We start from the raw sequence: 21,366 nt of genomic DNA on the forward strand, positions 1-21,366 counted from the left end.
GGGCTTCAAACCACAGATCCTTCAATAATCACATTTCCAAAATAACGTGACAAAGAAAGCGTGAATTACTCTGAAGTCAATGTCGTCGTTAATATTCATCGTAGGACATTTATGTTGCTCTGGAGGTCACATCGAGAAATGTCTCAGGGACAAGCACTGAAATATTTGCTTCTCCAATATAGATAGATATATATATATATATATATATACAGTATATATAAAAAACCGAAATTACATGTGAAATATTGAATGTGGAAGGACACACAGTATTTTCTTTTTATATCTTCTGGAGATATGTCACAGTTTAATGTACTGGTGGAGATGGAAGGAGAAGAAAGGAAGAGAGGGACGGAGGAAGCTATAAACTTAAAATCACTTTCATTAAAAAAAAAAAAAACAAGACTTACAACCTCATAAAGATGAGCCACATTAAATCATGCTCATTCCCTTTCCCCTCAAAACCTAGTTTTCTCATTTCCTTCAATCCAAACTTCACTTCTTGTGCTTCACGTGGAATGACTGGAGATGAGAACCTGCTATGCAAGCACTAAGACTGAAACAGTGGTGAAGTGTCAAAATGGGCTTTATTTTAGACCAAGGCAGAGTCTAGGAGTTAGAGAGGACGCTGAAGGAGAATCCTGGAACCGAGGTTCAGACCGGGACGAGGAGCTCAGAGAGGGGAGACGAGGAGCAGGACAGACCAGGGACGTGGCTGGACGTGGCAGGACGTGGCTGGACGTGGCAGGACGTGGCTGGACGTGGCAGGACGTGGCAGGACGTGGCAGGACGTGGCTGGACGTGGCTGGACGTGGCAGGACGTGGCAGGACGTGGCAGGACGTGGCAGGACGTGGCAGGACGTGGCAGGACGTGGCTGGACGTGGCAGGACGTGGCAGGACGTGGCAGGACGTGGCAGGACGTGGCAGGACGTGGCTGGACGTGGCAGGACGTGGCAGGACGTGGCTGGACGTGGCAGGACGTGGCTGGACGTGGCAGGACGTGGCAGGACGTGGCAGGACGTGGCAGGCGGAGCGGCAGGTGTGTGGATCTGGAACGGGAAAGAAGCAGGGTTAGGAAGGCAAATCCTCTCACTAGGAGCATCAAAAGTTTACTAGGCAACACATGCTAAGTAGGACTGTTAGTTTACCACTGAAAAATAAACGAAGAACTGGCGAAGACTGAGGATGAGAACCAGGGCTTTAAGCAGGTGCAGGTGAGGAGTGGCAATCAGCGAGATGGAGAGGTGTGGAGAGGGAAATCCAAATGTAGGTCAGCCACGCCCAGCCAGGAAGACAGAGAGACAACCACACAGAGGAGGGAAAAGAGGAAGGCCGCACTGGGGATCCTCACATCTCGTACGTCAACGATAGAACATTTATCAGAAAAACACTATTTTCCAACACCTGAACAGTCTTTAAACTCTATTCATCCCGACTCTTCAACCATCATCTTTTTACACTCAGCCGCTCTCTTCTCTCTCTGGTGCTTTTTATTCGAGCGAAGGTTATGAGTCCCTGATTGCTCCGGCATATGTGAAGGCCAATAAATCTATCATCGTATGGCTTTCTCTTTACACGCACTCTGCAGAGGGATGCAATGAAGTACACTCACACGAAAACTGTACTTAAGTTTGATTTTGAGGTATTTGACCTGTATATTTCCATTTAATGCTACTTTAAAATGCTACACCTCGACATAAAGGAAGCCAATATTGTGATTTTTACTCCACTACATGTAGGTAGTTACTTAAACAATGTAGATGATTAGCTAATACAAAATATATACAAACCTTTTAATCATATAATTTAATAGGTTAATATATCCACTAGCAGTATATGAAATTAATAAGAAGTGTCTCCTCCAATGGTCCTATTATATAGAAGTCTAGGATCATTAGCTTTTCTGACTGAAATGTTTACACACACACACACACACAAATGAGACATCTTGAAGGTGGTAATTTGAACAAGAAGATGAGTTTCATATCCTCGACGGATGCTTTGTGGTGATTTATCTGTCAGCGCCACAATCTGCGAGACACACAGCTGTTCCCCGGCAAATAAACTTGTTTTGAATTGACGACGCAATCCCATTTCCACAAAGTCACACACATGTCTGAAATGCTTGTATTTAACCGGGATCTGTGACTCATGTTTGCCTCACAGTACACACACACATACCATTTGGAAAACATGTTTGTAAAGAAAACCCTGTTTTGGTTAAAGATGTGTTGTTAAAGAAATACTTCACTCCCAAAATGGCTATTCGTGCTCACCTTGGGTTACCTTGAAATCCTAACGAACACTTTAATTCTTCGCATGCCTTTCTTAGGAACAAAGGATAACACAAATCTAAGAAAAGTATTAATACATTAAAGTAAAACCAGGTAGAAAACATCCGTTTACAAAATCTCACATGATGTTGTTGTTATCTATTGGTATATGCTCATTACTCAACATGCTGATCTCTGGGGCCATAGATCTCGGCCTCCGTTACGGGTTGTTTAGCTTCATTGTTGTTGATTGTGTTCCCCTGGTGCCCTGTGTTGTCTCCTCCCCCCTCACCTGTGTCTTGTTGGTTGATTAGTCTGTGGGTATTTAGGCTCTGTGTTTCCTGTTAGTGTGTGTGAGATCCTTGTTGCTGGTGACTGTGTTCACATGAGACAGTAAGATTGAGGCTGTGTCATGGACCACAATGAGTAATAATTGCCCACACCGGGTTATATTTGAACCCTCCGCCTCCTTGCTTGGTCGGGCCGCTCAACGGTCAGTCTCACAGGAACCATACGGCATTTCGTGTTATAGTCACGACATTTAATCTATTGATTCGTGTTCACCAACACGATTTTCCCCTTTTTTTCGTGTCGCACAGAACGATTTTAAAAGCAATGTATTTCTATTGGTATGTTTCGTGCCTGCAGCACGTCTTTTTGTCCGTTCGAGTCGTGGAAGACCGGAAGCTGTGTGGTTCATAAAAACATGTTCTTACTCAATATCAAGCCACGATTATTGCTTTTATTTTAAATCGTATAATGTCAGACTTTTTTTGTCGCCTGTGAGGAAAATAAATGGGGCTTAGAGCCTCAGAATACTGAAATCTGTATTTTTTGTAATCTTTTTTTCCTTCTAATTTGTTATTCTTTTCAAAATAACACACTGTTATTTACTCACCAATAACACACAATTATCCTTGTTTTTATTTATTTGTTTGATTCCATAATCTCGGGCTTTTTTGGCGTCCGTCAGGAACTGAATTTCAAAATAAAAATAACCATAAACAGACGTAGGCCTATAAGGGACATTTCGAGCATCATTGCGATACACAGCCACTGAACTGATTACCCAAGATCCTCAGCTATGGTTTAAGCTCGCTGATTGGATGTTTTAGCCGCAATGCATGTAGGGATATGGTGTTAATGCGATATGAAATCCAAAAAACATTTCTGAGTTTACGATGGCCGAAGACACTACACTACCCATAATCCCCAGCTATCGTTTAGGACTACAGTCCCCGTGATTAATCTTCAAGCTCTGGGATTGGATGTTGGAGTGGCAGTGCACCAAGGTTACGCCGAGCGTCAAACAGCTGTTTGAAATGGAACGAAACCACGCCAGACTATCCAAAACTGGAATCGAACGCCTCCCAGAACTACACATGCTGGCTATTGTGTTTCGCAAAATGTTCTATGGGACGTCTCTCCTGAACGTTTTCGTTTTTCCCACAATTAGAAGTTGCCATTATTAAACACATTGGTGTTATCAAATGTAAAACATATAATTAATAAATGGGTGAAAATCGCTGTCCATAATGCGCAGCATCAATATATAGCATTAATATATACCCACATGAAAGCTCATTGATACTTTGTAATTCTACTCCACTACAGTTCAGAGGGTAACCTGGTATTTTTACTCCACTGCATTTATTTGAGTTACTTTGCAGATTCTGATTAATGATGTGAAATATAAACAACCCTTAAATCAGACTTTAGTTACACCTGAGTGAAATTCAGGGAAGGTGATTGTCAAGTGCCAACAATCAGGAGAGATATTTGATACTTGTGCTTGAGGAGACTAAACATATATCTGCAATTGACATGAATGGAAACAAGTAATAAAGTATATTCATTACTCGTTATTCTCTACTAATAGTTAATGAAAGACTGTATATTATGGCTATTTTGCACATCCCTTTCAAGATTTCAAGATTTTAAAGGTTTATTGACATATCATATACAACTACGGTGTAGTTATGCAATGAATGAAAAACTTGAGTCACAGGTTCCTCAATAGTGCATTACAAGACATCTATCAATATTTGTGTACCTCCACCATTAAACTGTCATATTCTGCACTTTTCTTATTCTATCTACATACATAAGAGTATAATTAATGTGTATAATATCAGTTAAAATAAGTGCTTCAACATAGTTAACATTGCAGGAAAGCAATATATTAGACGTTAATTACTTTGTCAGGCTTAATATTTAATATTTAAATAAAGGTTAATCCGTTTTTCTGTTTTGCACCTCCTCCTATTAATATCTTTGTACATCCTGCACTAAACTGTTTTATTGTAGAGATCACTTATGGTATCTTCTTGATTTTTTATATTCTATATTTCTATATGTATACTTTCCCCCTATGAAAGTATGTACTCTTAATATTTTTTTAATCAAATATAACACATAAAAACAATAATTCAATAACGTGCTTTAACCACTAGGAGGTGCACACGAGGTGCACACAGCCATAACAACTTTGTATTATTAGTGTGTATGTACAACATCTGAAGATGTGTAGTTTTATTCATGCTTTCACATCATTTTACAGCATATTGCTATACTATTTCAGACTCAGTATTTACATTCTTACATTCAAAGAAAATCAGTAATATCTTTAAAAACTACAGTCCTTTTCTATCAGCTGTGCACCGTTATGGTGTAAATATAACCCTTCGATGAATTAGATCAAATGTAAAAGTCAGCCGAATTAGTGTTGATACTGCAAGGAGACGTATTGTGTGAAGAGAAATTGAAGATGTTGTTTAATTGTTGATATATTTATGATCCACGTCAAGTATTCAGTTTCGGCGCCATTTCTTCAGTTTTTCCAAAGGTCTTCTCATCAGGGCTCTCTAAATAAAGAACTACGGCAGATCTGTAATATGTAATGCAGCCGAACCGTGTATTACAATGCCGTTATGTGATGACTTTCAAAGAGAAAAGCAAGAGCACTCGGAATTAAGTATTATTTTATACTTTTAAAATGTTTTCCGGATTTCATATAATATAAACACCAACTCCCAGCATGCATTGCGGCTAACACATCCAATCAGAGAGCTTAAAACCGTAGCTGAGGATCTTGGGTAATCGCTCAAAATGCCTACGTCTGTTTCCGGTTATATTTATTTTGAAATTCAGTTCCTGACGGACGCCAAAAAAGCCCGAGATTATGGAATCAAACCAATAAATAAAAGCAAGGATAATTGTGTGTTATTGGTGAGTAAATAACAGTGTGTTATTTTGAAAAGAATAACAAATTAGAAGGAAAAAAATATTTAAAAATACAGATTTCAGTATCCTGAGGCTCTGAGCCCCATTTATTTTCCTCACAGACGGCAACAAAAGTCCGAAATTATACGATTTAAAATAAAAGCAATAATTGTGGCTTGATATTGAGTAAGAACATGTTTTTATGAACCACACAGCTTCCGGTCTTCCACGACCCGACCGGAGAAAAAGACGTGCTGCAGCCTGCAGGCACGAAACACGTTACCAGTAGAAATACATTGCTTTTAAAATCGTGCTGTGCAACACGAAAAAAAGGGGCAAATCGTGATGGTGAACACGAATCAATAGATTAAAAATCGTGATGGTGAACGCGAAATGCCGTGAGACTGGGTTGAATATCGTCAACCTTTTTTTCAAAGTGGTTAACAAAGTCGCTTGACAGAAGTGAGGAGGGGGAAGGGGCTTTGGGGGGGTCCAAGAGGGAGGAGAAGATGGAAAATAGTTTTTTAGGATTGGAATAGGAAGATTGGATCTTATCTTGACAGAAAGTGCTTTTTTAGAGCCAAAATGAAACTGTTGTAACTTTCAGCTTTTCATATTTGTGAAGACTACATGGAGGACGCCGGTCCAAGTGATTGAGGTTTTCTGAGACAACGTTTAAAGATGTTTTTTTCATATAATACTATCACAACTTATTTTCATATCAAAGCTGTTAGTCTCTCATCAGTAATACGCTCATGAATAGGAGAAACTCCTTTGAGCAGATATGAAATGGTGCAGCACTTTTCTCTCTACCTCTCTGAGTGTGTGTGTGTGTGTGTGTGTGTGTGTGTGTGTGTGTGTGTGTGTGTGTGTGTGCGTGCGTGCGTGCGTGCGTGTGTGTGTGTGTGTGTGTGTGTGTGTGTGTGTGTGTGTGTGTGTGTGTGTGTGTGTGTGTGTGTGTGTGTGTGTGTGTGTGTGTGTGTGTGGGATTGCTGGGTCCAGGACGCAGTGTAGCGTTAAGCCACAGCTTCAAACGGCACTTAATCACACACTGCAGCACCGAGTAAATATCTAATCACACACACTGGGCTGCATGAATGCTGATGCACACACTAATGTGTTTATCATGCACACACATGTACACACACACACATACACACCCTGTCAAATCACACACACACACACACACACACACACAGATGACATGTGTCTTTCAGAAATGGATGGGAAATTCCATATTTTTCCACTTTGTGTAACGGTCAGACTAGGCAGGAGCACACACACTCACAAACACACAAACGCACACACACACACACACACACACACATCACTGTTTGTGATCTATCTCAATGCCACGCCTCAACAGATTCAATCAGAGGGGAGCCTTTGTTTTTCATCTTATCTGTTGTTTTATTTTCCTATTCTCTCTCCCTTTCTCACACACACACACACATACACTTTGTTTTCTCAGTTGGAGTCAAATAACTTTACTCTGAATGTTCCCACAGCTCTCACTATGAAGTTAAACACAGATACAACAGGACCCCACACACACACACACACACACACACACACACACACACACACACACACACACACACACACACATACACACACACACACACACACACACACACACACACACACAAGATATGGGAGTGAGTTGCAGGTGCTGAGTTATATCCGATGGATGGCTGATTCCACATGTGTATCCATACATTGAGGGAAAGTATAGTGTGTGTGTGTGTGTGTGTGTGTGTGTGTGTGTGTGTGTGTGTGTGTGTGTGTGTGTGTGTGTGTGTGTGTGTGTGTGTGTGTGTGTGTGTGTGTGTGTGTGTGTGTGTGTGTGTGTGTGTGTGTGTGTGTGTGTGTGTGTGTGTGTGTGTGTGTGTGTGTGTGTGTGTGTGTGTGTGTGTGTGTGTGTGTGTGTGTGTGTGTGTGTGTGTGTGTGTGTGTGTGTGTGTGTGTAAACATTGTTATCCGTGTTCATTTCAAATAAGCTTTATGTAAAAAAAATGCTTTCAGATTTCAAGTTGTATTTTACTAAATTCATAATGTAGGTAAAATAACGGAGCAATAAATACAAAGAAAGATATGTGTGCTTAATGTGAGACAGCGGGTGAAAGTAGAACGTGTGCGTCAGTTATCAGTGTGACGTCGCCGGTTCAGCTGCTCTTTCTCCTCCTTTTCTATGACACATACAGAGACATACTCAGCTCCCCGCCTGGAGGCAGGACACCTGCAGGTGCAGCCCTGAAATATGGCAGCGGATTGACTAATTAAAAAAGAAAATCCCATTCACGCATCAACTTTTCATATCCCAAGCCCCAGTTGATATGCTTGATTCAATACTCAACTCTCAAATCTCACCTGAGGCTGGAAACATTTCCGAGCGTCTGAAAGTCTAAATCCAGGAGTTAGCGAGAGAAGCTGCTGCTGTCTGCAGAAGTTAAAGTAGAAGTTAAAGCTAAATGAAGACGTCCTATCTCATTTCCTCCTCCCCTTCTCTCATGTCCGATTCTTTTCCCTTCCTCTTCCTGGTATAAAGTCGGCCGTGCAACACTGACTTTTATTCGACAGCACCATTTCCCACAGAGTCTTAAAAGCACACAGAGCTGTTAAAGTGTCAGGGGAGCGAAAGCAAGTGAAGACATTAAAGTATTGAAGAAGAAGCCAGTAATAATATTAATACATTGAAAAAAAACAGTGTTTATTTTTGCACACAGCATTGCAAAGTTATTACACGGATGTTTTGAGCAGTGTTTGGTAGCTACTATTTAGTAATGTGTCGGACATAATGAATTGATTGTGTCTTCATTTCAGCAATTTTATCATTCCTAATTAATTATTCGCTTTCTTTCCGGTCTGTTTCTTTAGTCAAAGACATGTTTTTACGACACATAATCAAAACAATGAGATAAAAGACATTGAAATGCTCGACAGGGTTAAAAGCAGATTTTGTAATGTCAAGCTGAATATGTCATCTGGGGAAATTAAACACATTCTTATCATTTACAGAGTGACATAGGCTGCAGTCGGATAGTTTAAAGATCAGCTCCTAAATTCTAACCCTATCGTCTATCCCTTGACCTCTGAGTGAAAGGGGTTAAGGGATAGTGGATAGGAGAATTCAAAAGGACTTAGGAGAAGAGACTGCGGTACTTTAGAGAATCCGAATGCACTTTCACTATCCGACGTGTTTATGATGCGCCAGCGGACATCATTGTGTGCGTCTGCTGCTGTGGGTAACTATGGAAACTACAGTTTTCTATACAGCGGACTACAACATGGATGTTCAATAAGAACGAGGGACTCCTGTGAACTCATCTAGAGACTCTGCACCGTGCTCTGATGCTGCTGCTTTGCTTTATGAACGTGGACAACAGAGAAACATATTCTTCAGGACCAAAGCTGGAATTGAAATAAAAAAGGAAAGTGAAACCTATGCTCGTCACCCTCTCCCTCCGGTCCACATTAATACCAATGATCCCAATACGTATGATTGATGAACTAAAGATCTTAAAATCAATACAGATGTATTTATTATAAACGTTAGTCCTTAACATCTATCACTGTGTATATCACCATTCAAACATCTTTTAAAAGTTGAACAAACTCCACACAGCTCAGTAAAGACTGAAATGTTGACTTTATTTGATCATTTCAGTGAAAACTAACGTTCATATTTCTCTCTTTGATTATAATACTGATGAACGTTCAGAACAAAGCACTTTGGCGACTTACCACCTATGTTTTAAAATGCTTAATAAGCACCGTAACTTTCATGATATCATTTCTCGGTCATAATCGGTTGTTTCCGTGAACGGCCGACTGTTGAGTGACGGCAAATGCTGCGGCTGCAAGGCATTGTGGGGCAGCATTTTCGCTTCTCCTTTCGGTTAGGGAGGTCCAGTGGTTCCTAAGATAAAGGAGGTTATAAAGGAAGTTTGAAACCTCCTTTCCTTTCATTCTCATCATTCTAGAGAATTGGAACGGCACTTATCATGGCTGCCACTGAGGGACTTCCGGGTCATTTCACTCCTTTAGGAAGGTTCCTAAGAGAAATGGACTATTCGACTTCAGGCCTAGTGTGGACAAAAGGTTACAGATGTCCCGCCCATTAGCCTAGACCCTGTCAGTAACCGGTGAACATGTGACGTAGTGCTGAGCCATGTCCAGTAGCTCACAGCAGCACCAACCAATCACAGCACAGCAGCACCAACCAATCACAGCACATTGGGGCGGGACATTGCTCACAGCAGATGATTAGATCGTTGTATTTGTTCTGTTCTTTATTCACGTTTCTTCTGTTTGCAACCACACACCGAAACAAATTCCTTGCATGTGAAAAAGCGAATTGGCAACAAAGTGAATCCTAACTCTGACACGAGTTGGCGAATTAAACGTCTATGGTGATACATCTTTGTTCAAGAAAAGCTTTCAGTGCAATTGATTGTTAGTTTTTTATGAAAGATATTCTTTCAGTTTGTTTAATATTGAGGAAAGTCTCTCATCATTCTTGATCAATTTCCAAAATGCCTCCACGCTCCTCTTCGCGTCTCAAAAACGCCCCGTAACAAATAAAGTGTAATAAATAAAACCCGAGCTTGCAGATTCGTCTGGATCCCAGAAAAACACTGACTAATAACTACGTTTTAATCAGTGGTGAAACCTCATTAATAAACTCCACACGGTGCAGCTGCTCCTCCCTCACCTCTCCTTCGGTCTTCACTTCCTGTTCCGCATCGCAGTCACCAGATGGAGAGAAGAAGTGACAGAGACAAACATCAATACTAATACAACTTAAACAAAGAGAAACATTGGAATCCAACATGATTGAGACAGCTGTAACAAGATGGAGTTAAAACATATTTCTGTTGAACCTTTTAGGATCAGACTTGAATGGTTTGATGAAGGGAGGATATGGTTTCAGTACTCACAGGTCTCCTGGATCTTGGCTCTGATCGGCTCACCTCTGATCCTGCAGGGATGAACACAATCCAACCATTTTGGATAAAGTTTAAAATAAGTGGTCAATTGTACAGCTAATATAACACAACACATTAGCTGTATGTCCTCTAACTGGTGGATATAGATTTGCTGGGGGGGGGGGGGGGGGGGGGGGGGGGGTGAGACGCACAGACTGCAGTGGAGACGCTGCGCACAGCTGATCGACAGCTGGGACACAAACCACCAAATACGAAAACATAATTCAGATCCAGTCGTCATGACTCCACTCCGGAGGGATTCCCCGATCGTTTCTTACAGCAGGCTTGTTTGAGACGAGCGAGACCTGCGCAGTTGCGATCAACGTCTTGCTATTGCGTTGCATGATGGTTAGTCATTTTGTCCGACTTGCTCTGGAGGCTCGCCCACATGAGACTTTGAAATCTCGCGGGACAAAGACGCCCGCAGCCTTGAGAGCGAGGCGAGGCGAGTTGGCGCAGTTGCTCTCCACGAGCTGCGGAAGCGAAATGCTTGATGGGAAACGGCTCGCTGGTATCTCGAGCTGAGCGCTCATTGGTGGTTTTTACCACGTGCTGCTGATGAAGCTCTCCCATTGGCTGGCAAAAGTTTGTTGTTGTTTTGTGTCAGTTTTACGTCGCCACATCCATTCCCATTTTTCATCATTGTTCCACAATGTTTATCATCATGACATTAATATCTATATATTTTATACTATACTGCTTACCGTTTTCATACTTTATATATCTTAGCATATTCATACACACTGTTCATACTGCTCTCAGGCTGATATCTAGTGTATTAATACACACTGTTCATACTGCTCACAGGCTGATATCTAGTGTATTCATACACACTGTTCATACTGCTCACAGGCTGATATCTAGTGTATTCATACACACTGTTCATACTGCTCACAGGCTGATATCTAGTGTATTAATACACACTGTTCATACTGCTCACAGGCTGATATCTAGTGTATTCATACACACTGTTCATACTGCTCACAGGCTGATATCTAGTGTATTAATACACACTGTTCATACTGCTCTCAGGCTGATATCTAGTGTATTAATACACACTGTTCATACTGCTCTCAGGCTGATATCTAGTGTATTAATACACACTGTTCATACTGCTCTCAGGCTGATATCTAGTGTATTTATACACACTGTTCATACTGCTCTCAGGCTGATATCTAGTGTATTAATACACACTGTTCATACTGCTCTCAGGCTGATATCTAGTGTATTCATACACACTGTTCATACTGCTCACAGGCTGATATCTAGTGTATTCATACACACTGTTCATACTGCTCACAGGCTGATATCTAGTGTATTAATACACACTGTTCATACTGCTCACAGGCTGATATCTAGTGTATTCATACACACTGTTCATACTGCTCACAGGCTGATATCTAGTGTATTAATACACACTGTTCATACTGCTCTCAGGCTGATATCTAGTGTATTCATACACACTGTTCATACTGCTCTCAGGCTGATATCTAGTGTATTCATACACACTGTTCATACTGCTCACAGGCTGATATCTAGTGTATTCATACACACTGTTCATACTGCTCACAGGCTGATATCTAGTGTATTCATACACACTGTTCATACTGCTCACAGGCTGATATCTAGTGTATTCATACCCCTCACTGTTTATTCATCATTCAATTCCTTCTATATGTTATTCTGTAGATTGTGTACATTACTTTCCACTTCGCTGCTTGCTGCACCTGGTTAGAAGCTAAACTGCATTTCGTTGTTTCAGTACCTGTAATATGTGCAATAACAATAAAGTTTCTCTTTAAGTTAAACCAAATCATTAAAATAAAATCTATTGTGATGTAATGATTTGGTTTAACCTTATTTATTGAATACATCAAATGGCAAGAGTAAATCAAATTACATCCATGTTGTACACATCATAAAGCTTAAAGTGGCAGCTAAAGAATTAACACAGCAGCAGGTCTGTTCAGTTCATGCTCATTAATCTTCATGTGTGCGGATCTGAAGGGACTGATCATGTGTAGCCTGTCCACCTATCAGTTTGCAAACATTAAGAGGGAGGAGCATTTCTAATGATGGAACCCAGTCACTGGTGTGGTTCATCATCATGTCATTCTCCATACAATACATGTGGGATTTCTATTGCATCCACTTCATCTGCAACGAAAAACCCAGCCAGTCAAGCCGACTCCGAGTCCGAGCTGTCCGACTTAAGACGAGCTTTTTGACACCTCCCCCGGCTGCGATCGGCTACTCTCGTCTACTTTCGAGGCGAGCCGCAATGTGTCTCAAACAAGCCTAGTCAGAATGAATGAATGAACGAACGAATGAACGAATGGGCGTTTCTTTGACTATTTATAGGCAAATCTGGGCGTTACGTGAAGCCCGCAAAAGCTGCACCGCATTTCGAGTCGATTGTGATTTATAAAGGGAAACCGGCGTAGGAAGTGCTGTACGCACTTTCCTCGCCGGTACGCAATATTTGGTAAATCGGAACATGTCTGTACCTATTTTTTGGATTTCTACTACGTAAGCAACCTTCCCACGTGAATGCTACGCACGGCGTTATACATGAGGCCCCAGGAGCCGTGATGTCCTGCTTATTCTTGTCTTTGAGGTTTTGGTGGACCTTTAAAGATTTTGTTTTTTGTACAAAGAGATAATTTTCTTTTCTTTTTTAAACAACGTATCAAATATCACGGATGCTGATGACGATGAACTAAGCTTTGATTTTCATGACCAATGTACGCTAGAGGGGTAGGACCAGAAACGTTTAGAAGCTTCTTCTTGACCCTTTTGAACATGAAGGAAAATACTTGAGTATTTATTTGTATACCTTGAAAAGTATTTTGTTATTTTGCTTCTTTTTATTATTATTCCTTTTTTTACATGTTCAATACATTGAATAATAATTAAAAAAAATAAAAGTAATAAGAAAATAAAAAACTGAACATATTAGATGTTTAGGAGTTTTAACAGAAATATTAAATGGTTGTATTTTTGATATCATCTATTGAAAGCATGCTGCAGAATATAAGATGAGTTTCAGGTGTTTGAGATGAGTGAATTATGCAGGGTAGGATTTTCAGCATTAAGAGGCTCAGTGAGGATCAGAGTGATATCAGCCTGATGTCTGCAGCTCAGAGTCAACACAACTCTCACATATTCATCTCAGCACACAAGTTACAGATGGAGAACTGACCTGAGAGTCTCCATTCTGCAGTCTGGACTCTCCAGAAGATCTCTCAGCAGCTCCACTCCTGAATCCTGCAGAGCGTTGTGACTCAGGTCCAGATCTCTCAGATGGATGTTGGACTTCAGAGCTGAGGCCAGAGCAGAACAGCTGATCTCTGACAAACTGCAGTCCCTCAGTCTGAATAAAGAACACATGATGTAACTTTAGAAAACAATGTTCCTGTTTGAAATAACTCAATGTTTAATAATCTGATCAGAGCTGAACAATGTTTTAACGTCAGCAATGATGTAGAAACAAATCCCTGATAATCTGGAACTCTCTGCAGCAGTTTCTGAATACTGAAATATATATTTTTAAAATATTCTTTTCCTTCTAATTTGTTCTTATTTTCTAAATAACACACTGTTATTTACTCAACAATAACACACAATTATCCTTGTTTTTATTTATTTAATTCTATAATCTCTGGCTTTTTTGCCGTCCGTCAGGAACTGAATTTCAAAATAAAGTCACCGGAAACAGACGTAGGCCTATAAGGGACATTTCGAGCACATTGCGATACACACCCACTGAACTGATTACCCAAGATCCTCAGCTATGGTTGAAGCTCGGTGATTGGATGTTTTAGCCGCAATGCACGTTGGGATATGGTGTTAATGCGATATGAAAAAAAAAATAATACTTTATTCCGAGTGTTCTTGCTTTTCTCTTTGAAAGTCATCACATAACGGCATTGTAATACACGGTTCGGCTGCATTACATATTACACATCTGCCGTAGTTCTCTATTTATAGAGCCCTGATGAGAAGACTTCTAGGCGAACTGGAAGAACTGCCGCCGAAACTGTTTGACGTGTATCATAAATATATCAAACAACATCTTCAATTTCTCTTCACACAATACGTCTCCTTGCAGTATCAATAGTAATTCGGCTGACTTTTACATTTGATCTAATTCGTAGATAGGCTATATTTACACCATAACGGTGCACAGCTGATAGAAAAGGACTTGTAGTTTTTAAAGATATTACAGATTTTCTTTGAATATAAGAATGTAAATACTGAGTTGAGAGAATAGTCAGGGGATTTGGGTGATGGGAGACACATCTATGGAATCACATCTGCAATAGCTTACTATTAAATGATGGATATACCTTTCTGTCTGTGATGTTTTACAAATCAGATATTAATGTGTAGAAGTAAAACATGTGAAATAATATAGCATCTTCAGATGTTATACATACATAAGTGTCATACATAATATGCTGTGTGTACCTTATTTGTAACATTTTCCTTTCCAACTCCTCAAGTTGCTTGTCTTTGACTGTTGTAGGTTCAAATATCCCAAAAATATTTGTATGGATACACAAATACAGCCGTCAAGAACTAAACTGGAAACTTATACTGGAAAGTATAATTTATTGTGTTAACACTTTAAACTTGACAGTTTTTTAACCCGCACCACCTAGTGGTTAAAGCGCGTTATTGAATGTTTGTGTTGAATGTGTTATATTTGATTACAAAAATATTAGAGTACATTCAAATTAGGGGGAAAGTAGAAGGTCAATGATAGAAATATAGAATATAAAAATTCAAGAAGATACTGTAAGTGATCTCTACAATAAAAAAGTTTAGTGCCGGACATCCAAAGATATTAATAGGAGGATGTGTAAAACAGACAAACTAATAAGGCTGTATTTAAACATTAAAGAATACTTTAGGTTAAGGTCTTCTTTTAAATAAGAAAAAAGCATTGGTGGTATCTATCTACAGATAAATATTAAGCCTGACAAAGTACTTAATGTCTAATATGTTGCATGGTTTGTTTTAGAACTTGACAATCAACTTTCCTGCAATGTTAACTATGTTGAAGCACTTATTTTAACTGATATTATACATATTAATTATACTCTTATAAGATGTATGCAGATAGAATAAGAAATGTGCAGAATATGTTTAATGGTGGAGGTACACACATATCGATGGATGTCTTGTCAAGTTTTTCATTCATTGCATAACTACAGCGTAGTTGTGTATATGATATGTGAATAAACCTTTGAAAATCTTGAAATCTTGAAAGGCATCTGCAAAATAGCAATTATACAGTTTTTAATTAACTATTAGAAGAGAATAACGAGTAATGAATATACTTTATAGAGATCTGCAGATAAATGTTGAGTCTTTTCAAGCACCAACTATCAAATATCTGCCGTGGTGTCACTGAGGATTATGTCTTCTGCCATCCTAAACTCCCAACAAAAATATTTGTTTCTCTGAATCGAAGGGGAAAAACACAAAAGCATTGTACACAATTTAAACAAATCAATGTTGTGTAATGAACTGTTTTCACCCCAAGCTGTTGCCTGGCAACGCAATTCTGTTGATAGTTGAGGCTGATAATGACTTTATTTTGAAATTCAGTTCCTGACGGACGGCAAAAAAGCCAGAGATTATAGAATCAAACAAATAAATAAAAACAAGGATAATTGTGTGTTATTGTTGAGTAAATAACAGTGTGTTATTTAGAAAATAATAACAAATTAGAAGGAAAAAAAGATTTAAAAAATACAGATTTCAGTATTCTGAGGCTCTGAGCCATTTATTTTCCTCACAGACGGCAAAAAAAGTCATAAATTATACGATTTAAAATAAAAACAATGATCGTGGCTTGATATTGAGTAAGAACATGTTTTTATGAACCACACAGCTTCCGGTCTTCCAAGACCCGAACGGACAAAAAGACGTGCTGCAGGCACGAAACATACTACCAATAGAATTACATTGCTTTTAAAATCGTGCTGTGTGACATGAAAAAAAGGGGAAAATCATGTTGGTGAACACGAATCAATAGATTACATGTCGTGACTATAACACGAAATGCCGTGAGACTGGGTTGCACAATCACCTTCTCTGATCTTTGTTATTCTGCTCAATATTCAACCATTATCAAAAACAGAACAACATAATTAAAATGTATTTGTTCTGGGGGAAATTCTACAAATTCTAAATACTGGAAAAATATATAATTACCATAATTATATTATTATATCGAGTTATTGAACTGACCTGAGAGTCTCCAGTCTGCAGTTTGGACTCTTTAGTCCAGAACTCAGCATCACTCCTGAATCCTGCAGCTCGTTGACACTCAGGTCCAGATCTCTCAGGTGGGAGGGGTCAGACTTCAGAGCTGAGGCCACGACTTCACATTCAGTCTATAACGGCACATATATCACAACTTGTGTTAGTATAAAAACAGAGGAACTATTTAATTAACTTACTGAATTTGATTAAACAAGTTAATGTTCTCAGTAACATTCACTGTTAGTCAACTTAATATAATAATAGAGTTTTCTATATTTGTTGTCAGCCTGTCAGAACTTATTTTAAACTCTTAAACATTGTGGTAAAAACAGAAGAACTGAATGATCTATGAATAACTGCTTTCACTGATAACTGTAAATACTGCTGTATGTTGTGATCACATGCTGCTCTGAGAAAAACTCTGAAGTCCTTCATTTGTTGGACAAGGAATACGAAGAGAACTGAAAACTATAAAAGGGAATAATTCTTATAATAAATGGAATCACTGAGATTTGAAGAACTAAACTTCTGATCTAGTTTATAAAGCTATTCACATCTGGACTTACTTGGCCTTCCTGCAGTTCCTCACAGCTGGAATCAGTCTCCGTCGTCCCTCCTCTGATGTGTGGTACTTCCTCAGGTCCAACTCATCCAGAACCTCCTCTGACATCTGCAGCATGTAGGCCAGAGCAGAGCAGTGGATCACAGAGAGTCTCTCCTTTGATCTGTTCCCTGACTTCAGGAACTCTGTGATCTCCTGATGTACTGAGTGGTCCTTCATCTCTGTCAGGCAGTGGAAGATGTTGATCATCCTCTCAGGAGAGATTTCATCACTGCTCATCTCCTTCAGGTTGCTGATGGCTCTCTGGATGATTTCTGGTCTGTTGTCTGTGCGACCCAGCAGGCCTCCTAACAGTCTCTGGATGATCTCTGGACGGTTGTCTGTGCGACCCAGCCGGCCTCCTAACAGCCTCTGATTGGACTCCAGAGAGAGGCCGTGGAGAAAGTGGACAAACAGGTCCAGGTGGCCATTTTCACTTCTGAGGGATTTCTCCATGGCTCCCTTCAGGAAGACATCCAGGGATGGGTAATCCAGGGGGGTATACTACGAAGCAGGATTTTAGCTTAGCCGGCTAAATTCAGGGGAAACTCCGGCTTTCCGGTCCTACGAAGCTGGTTCTCTTTTTAGCAGGCTAGATCTCCATGGTAACTGATGCTAAGCAGCTAACCTGGTCGGGACCAGGTTAGGTTGCAGGCTAAGAGCTCAACTCAGTGAAAGCACCGCCTGCTGACCAATCAGAGCTCAGTGTGCGGAGTTTAAAGCGATCAAGTCATATTACAGGAGAAAGGAAATACAGAAAAACTGCCGTCGCAGGAAAGACAGCCGGCAGAAATCACCGACTGTGTGAACGTGAACATGAATAGAATATCACCTCCATCTTCAGAGCAATCTGACTATTATAACATTAGCGTTAAGAAAGCTTACTTAAATATCGGCCACGACATAAGTAACCGGATCAGAGTACATTAAGTACAGTCCGCGGCATATCACTTCATAATGTATCACATATCTCCTTATCTGAGTCAGCTGAGCCGTATCTGGCCGTGCAACACTCACAGTGTCACAGACTGGATGCAGAAGTATTATTTTAAGCAACACATTAAGTTGACGAAACACTCGAGACAAATGTAATTGAAGTCAGATCGTGTTTTAGACGGGCAGTGATATCATGAACCTGTTAATGTACGCATTCAAACACGTGTTCTGTTCCAGCTGTATTCACCTTGCAGCTGCAGCTATGTGCCTTTGATCCTGGATCAAGTGTTTAAGTCATGGATGTTTAAAGTTTAACTTCTTCATTTGTCTGATATTAAAGTTCACTTTTCATTCAGGAAGTATGACGCTGCGCTGTCAGTACGCTTCTCCATGTTTGTGATTGGTCGAATGCTCCAGATACCTCCCCTTTCATGTGAACGCGCACCTAGCTATAGAGGACACGGCTGGCTTGAGCGATCCACTTGATAACCAGCGTCGTAATACAGTTTAGTGAGAGCGCGTATGTTTTGGATTAGGCCAACCGGCTAACTCAAACATATCCAGGTTAGGTTGAACCAGCTTCGTAGTATAGGCCCCTGATCACTGCTAAACATGTTGTTATAGTCTCCCTGCAGGAAGTCCTGCAGTACCTCTGTGTCTCTGTTGGTGTAACAGTGGAACAAGTAGACTGCAGCCAGAAACTCCTGAACGCTCAGATGAACAAAGCAGTAGACTGTTTTCTGGAAGATCACACTCTCTCTTTTGAAGATCTCTGTACAAACTCCGGAGTGCACCAAGGCCTCTGTGACACCAAGACCACAGCGCTGCAGGTCTTCTTGGTAGAACATGATGTGTCGTTTCTCCAGATGTTCAAATGCCAGCCTCCCCAGCTTCAGAAGAAGCTCCCTGTCAGCCTCCGTCAGCTGCTGTGGACTCGTCTCATGTCCCGCTTCATACTTCTGCTTCTTCCTCTTGGTCTGGACCAGCAGGAAGTGTGAGTACATGTCAGTGAGGGTCTGGGGCAGCTCTCCTCTCTGGTCTGTAGTCAACATGTGGTCCAGAACTGCAGCAGTGATCCAGCAGAAGACTGGGATCAGACACATGATGTGGAGACTCCTGGAGCTCTTGATGTGAGAGATGATTCTGCTGGACAGGTCTTCATCACTCGATCTCCTCCTGAAGTACTCCTCCTTCTGGGCGTCAGTGAAGCCTCGTACTTCTGTCACCCTGTCCACACACTCAGGAGGGATCTGATTGGCCGCTGCAGGTCTGGAAGTTATCCAGACGAGAGCCGAGGGAAGGAGCTTCCCCCTAATGAGGTTTGTCAGCAGCACGTTGACTGAGGACTGCTGTGAGACATCAGACACAACCTCACTGTTTCTGAAGTCCAGAGAAAGTCTGCTTTCATCCAGGCCGTCAAAGATGAGCAGCACTTTGCAGACAGCCAGCTGCTCTGCTGTGACCTTCTGTAAGGTTGGATGGAAAACATGGAGCAGGCTGAGAAGACTGTACTGCTCTCCTTTGATCAGGTTCAGCTCCCTGAAGGAGAGCAGGATCACCAGACTGACATCCTGGTTCTCCAAACCCTCGGCCCAGTCCAGAGTGAACTTCTGCACTGAGAAGGTTTTTCCCACTCCAGCGACTCCGTTGGTCAGGACCGCTCTGATGGGAGTCTGCTGGTCAGGTGAGGCTTTAAAGATGTCCTGGCACTTGATTGGAGTTTCATGGAGGGTCTCTTTCTTGGAAGCTGTCTCCAGCTGCCTCACCTCATGTTGGGTATTAACCTCTTCACTGAGGCCCTGTGTGATGTAGAGCTCAGTGAAGATGCTGTTGAGGAGGGTTTCACTTCTATCAGTTCCTTCAGTCACACGTTCACATCTCCTCCTCAGACTGAGCCTATGTTCATCTAGAACCTCCTGCAGACCACTATCTGCTGGAAGAGAAGGAAACAGGAGAGAATCAGAGGATGAAAATAAAACTTGAAATAGACATGGTATAGTGATGATTTTAATAAAACAGCTTAATGTCTACGCCGTACAACACGATACTTAACATAACACAGATGAACCAGGAAGAATCCTGGACATAAAGACAACAATCCTAGCCATCAGATATCTTTACTATCTTCTGTAACATTTCTTTGCAGGGCTAACGTTCCCCGAGCTTAAGATCTGTCAAGTATTTTGTAAGTATAACTAAGAAAAACACTGCTGTCTGTTTTCTCATTCACACTTCAAAATAACTCCTTGAAGAAGATCTATGCTTTACAACACGACACTAAACAAAATATGAATTAAAATGAACAATTCTGGACATGAAGACTCCAGAAGGAACAATCAAATACTAGCTGGCAGATATCTTTACTATTGTGACCGGAGGTCTTCTCCCTCTGTGCCGCTGCTTGGCACCGTGCCATCGCACCAATTCTACGCACCGGCTTTTTAAGCTGAGGTGCCAAACTGGGTCCCTCTCATTTCCGCTTCTCCTGTGGTGGCTGCAGCCTGGCGTGGTGACGCAAATTGTTTGGCGTTGCGGGCGCGTTACAGCCGCGCCTCGGTGCTCACGGCGATCGCGGCCACTCTAGTCAATGGGTGCTATTCCATCACACGCGGCGCGTTACGGCTCAGAAGCGTCCCAGAAGCGCCTCGGCACAGGGCTCCTCTAAAATTAGGATGAATCCTATTTTTGACGCGGCGCAGCCGTAACGTAAGGTCGGGCAGGCAGGAAGTGGAACGGTCAGTGCATATAGCATATATATACACACACACACAAACTAATTTTGCAGACCCTATCCCTCCGTAGTCTTTCAAGTAGGAGGAGAAATGCCAGCGTTCTCCTCCGGTTTACAGGCACTGTGTAAATTATATATATAGAATAATTATGATGATGAATGCATTTTTTTACCTCTAAAATACAGCAACACATCTTTGATTCATGTCGTTTATAAGTAAGTAGCCTGTCCAGGAAATATGCCCAAATCAACAAAAACTGCGAGCCGGCAGGCAAGACGCTCCGCTTCTGAAATGCTTCTGAAACGCGCCCGGTAGGGTATGACGCCGGAGGAGGCCGGAC

At 41.1% G+C, this 21,366-nt stretch overlaps 1 pseudogene; it reads right to left on the bottom strand.

The window, feature by feature from the left end:
* Positions 1–670: 670 nt before the first annotated feature.
* On the bottom strand, positions 671–20,710 carry LOC117440873 (protein NLRC3-like; annotated as a pseudogene).
* Between the last annotated feature and the right edge of the window lie 656 nt (positions 20,711–21,366).

Source organism: Pseudochaenichthys georgianus, unplaced genomic scaffold (assembly GCF_902827115.2).
Source record: "Pseudochaenichthys georgianus unplaced genomic scaffold, fPseGeo1.2 scaffold_1288_arrow_ctg1, whole genome shotgun sequence".
NCBI classification, from domain to species: domain Eukaryota; kingdom Metazoa; phylum Chordata; class Actinopteri; order Perciformes; family Channichthyidae; genus Pseudochaenichthys; species Pseudochaenichthys georgianus.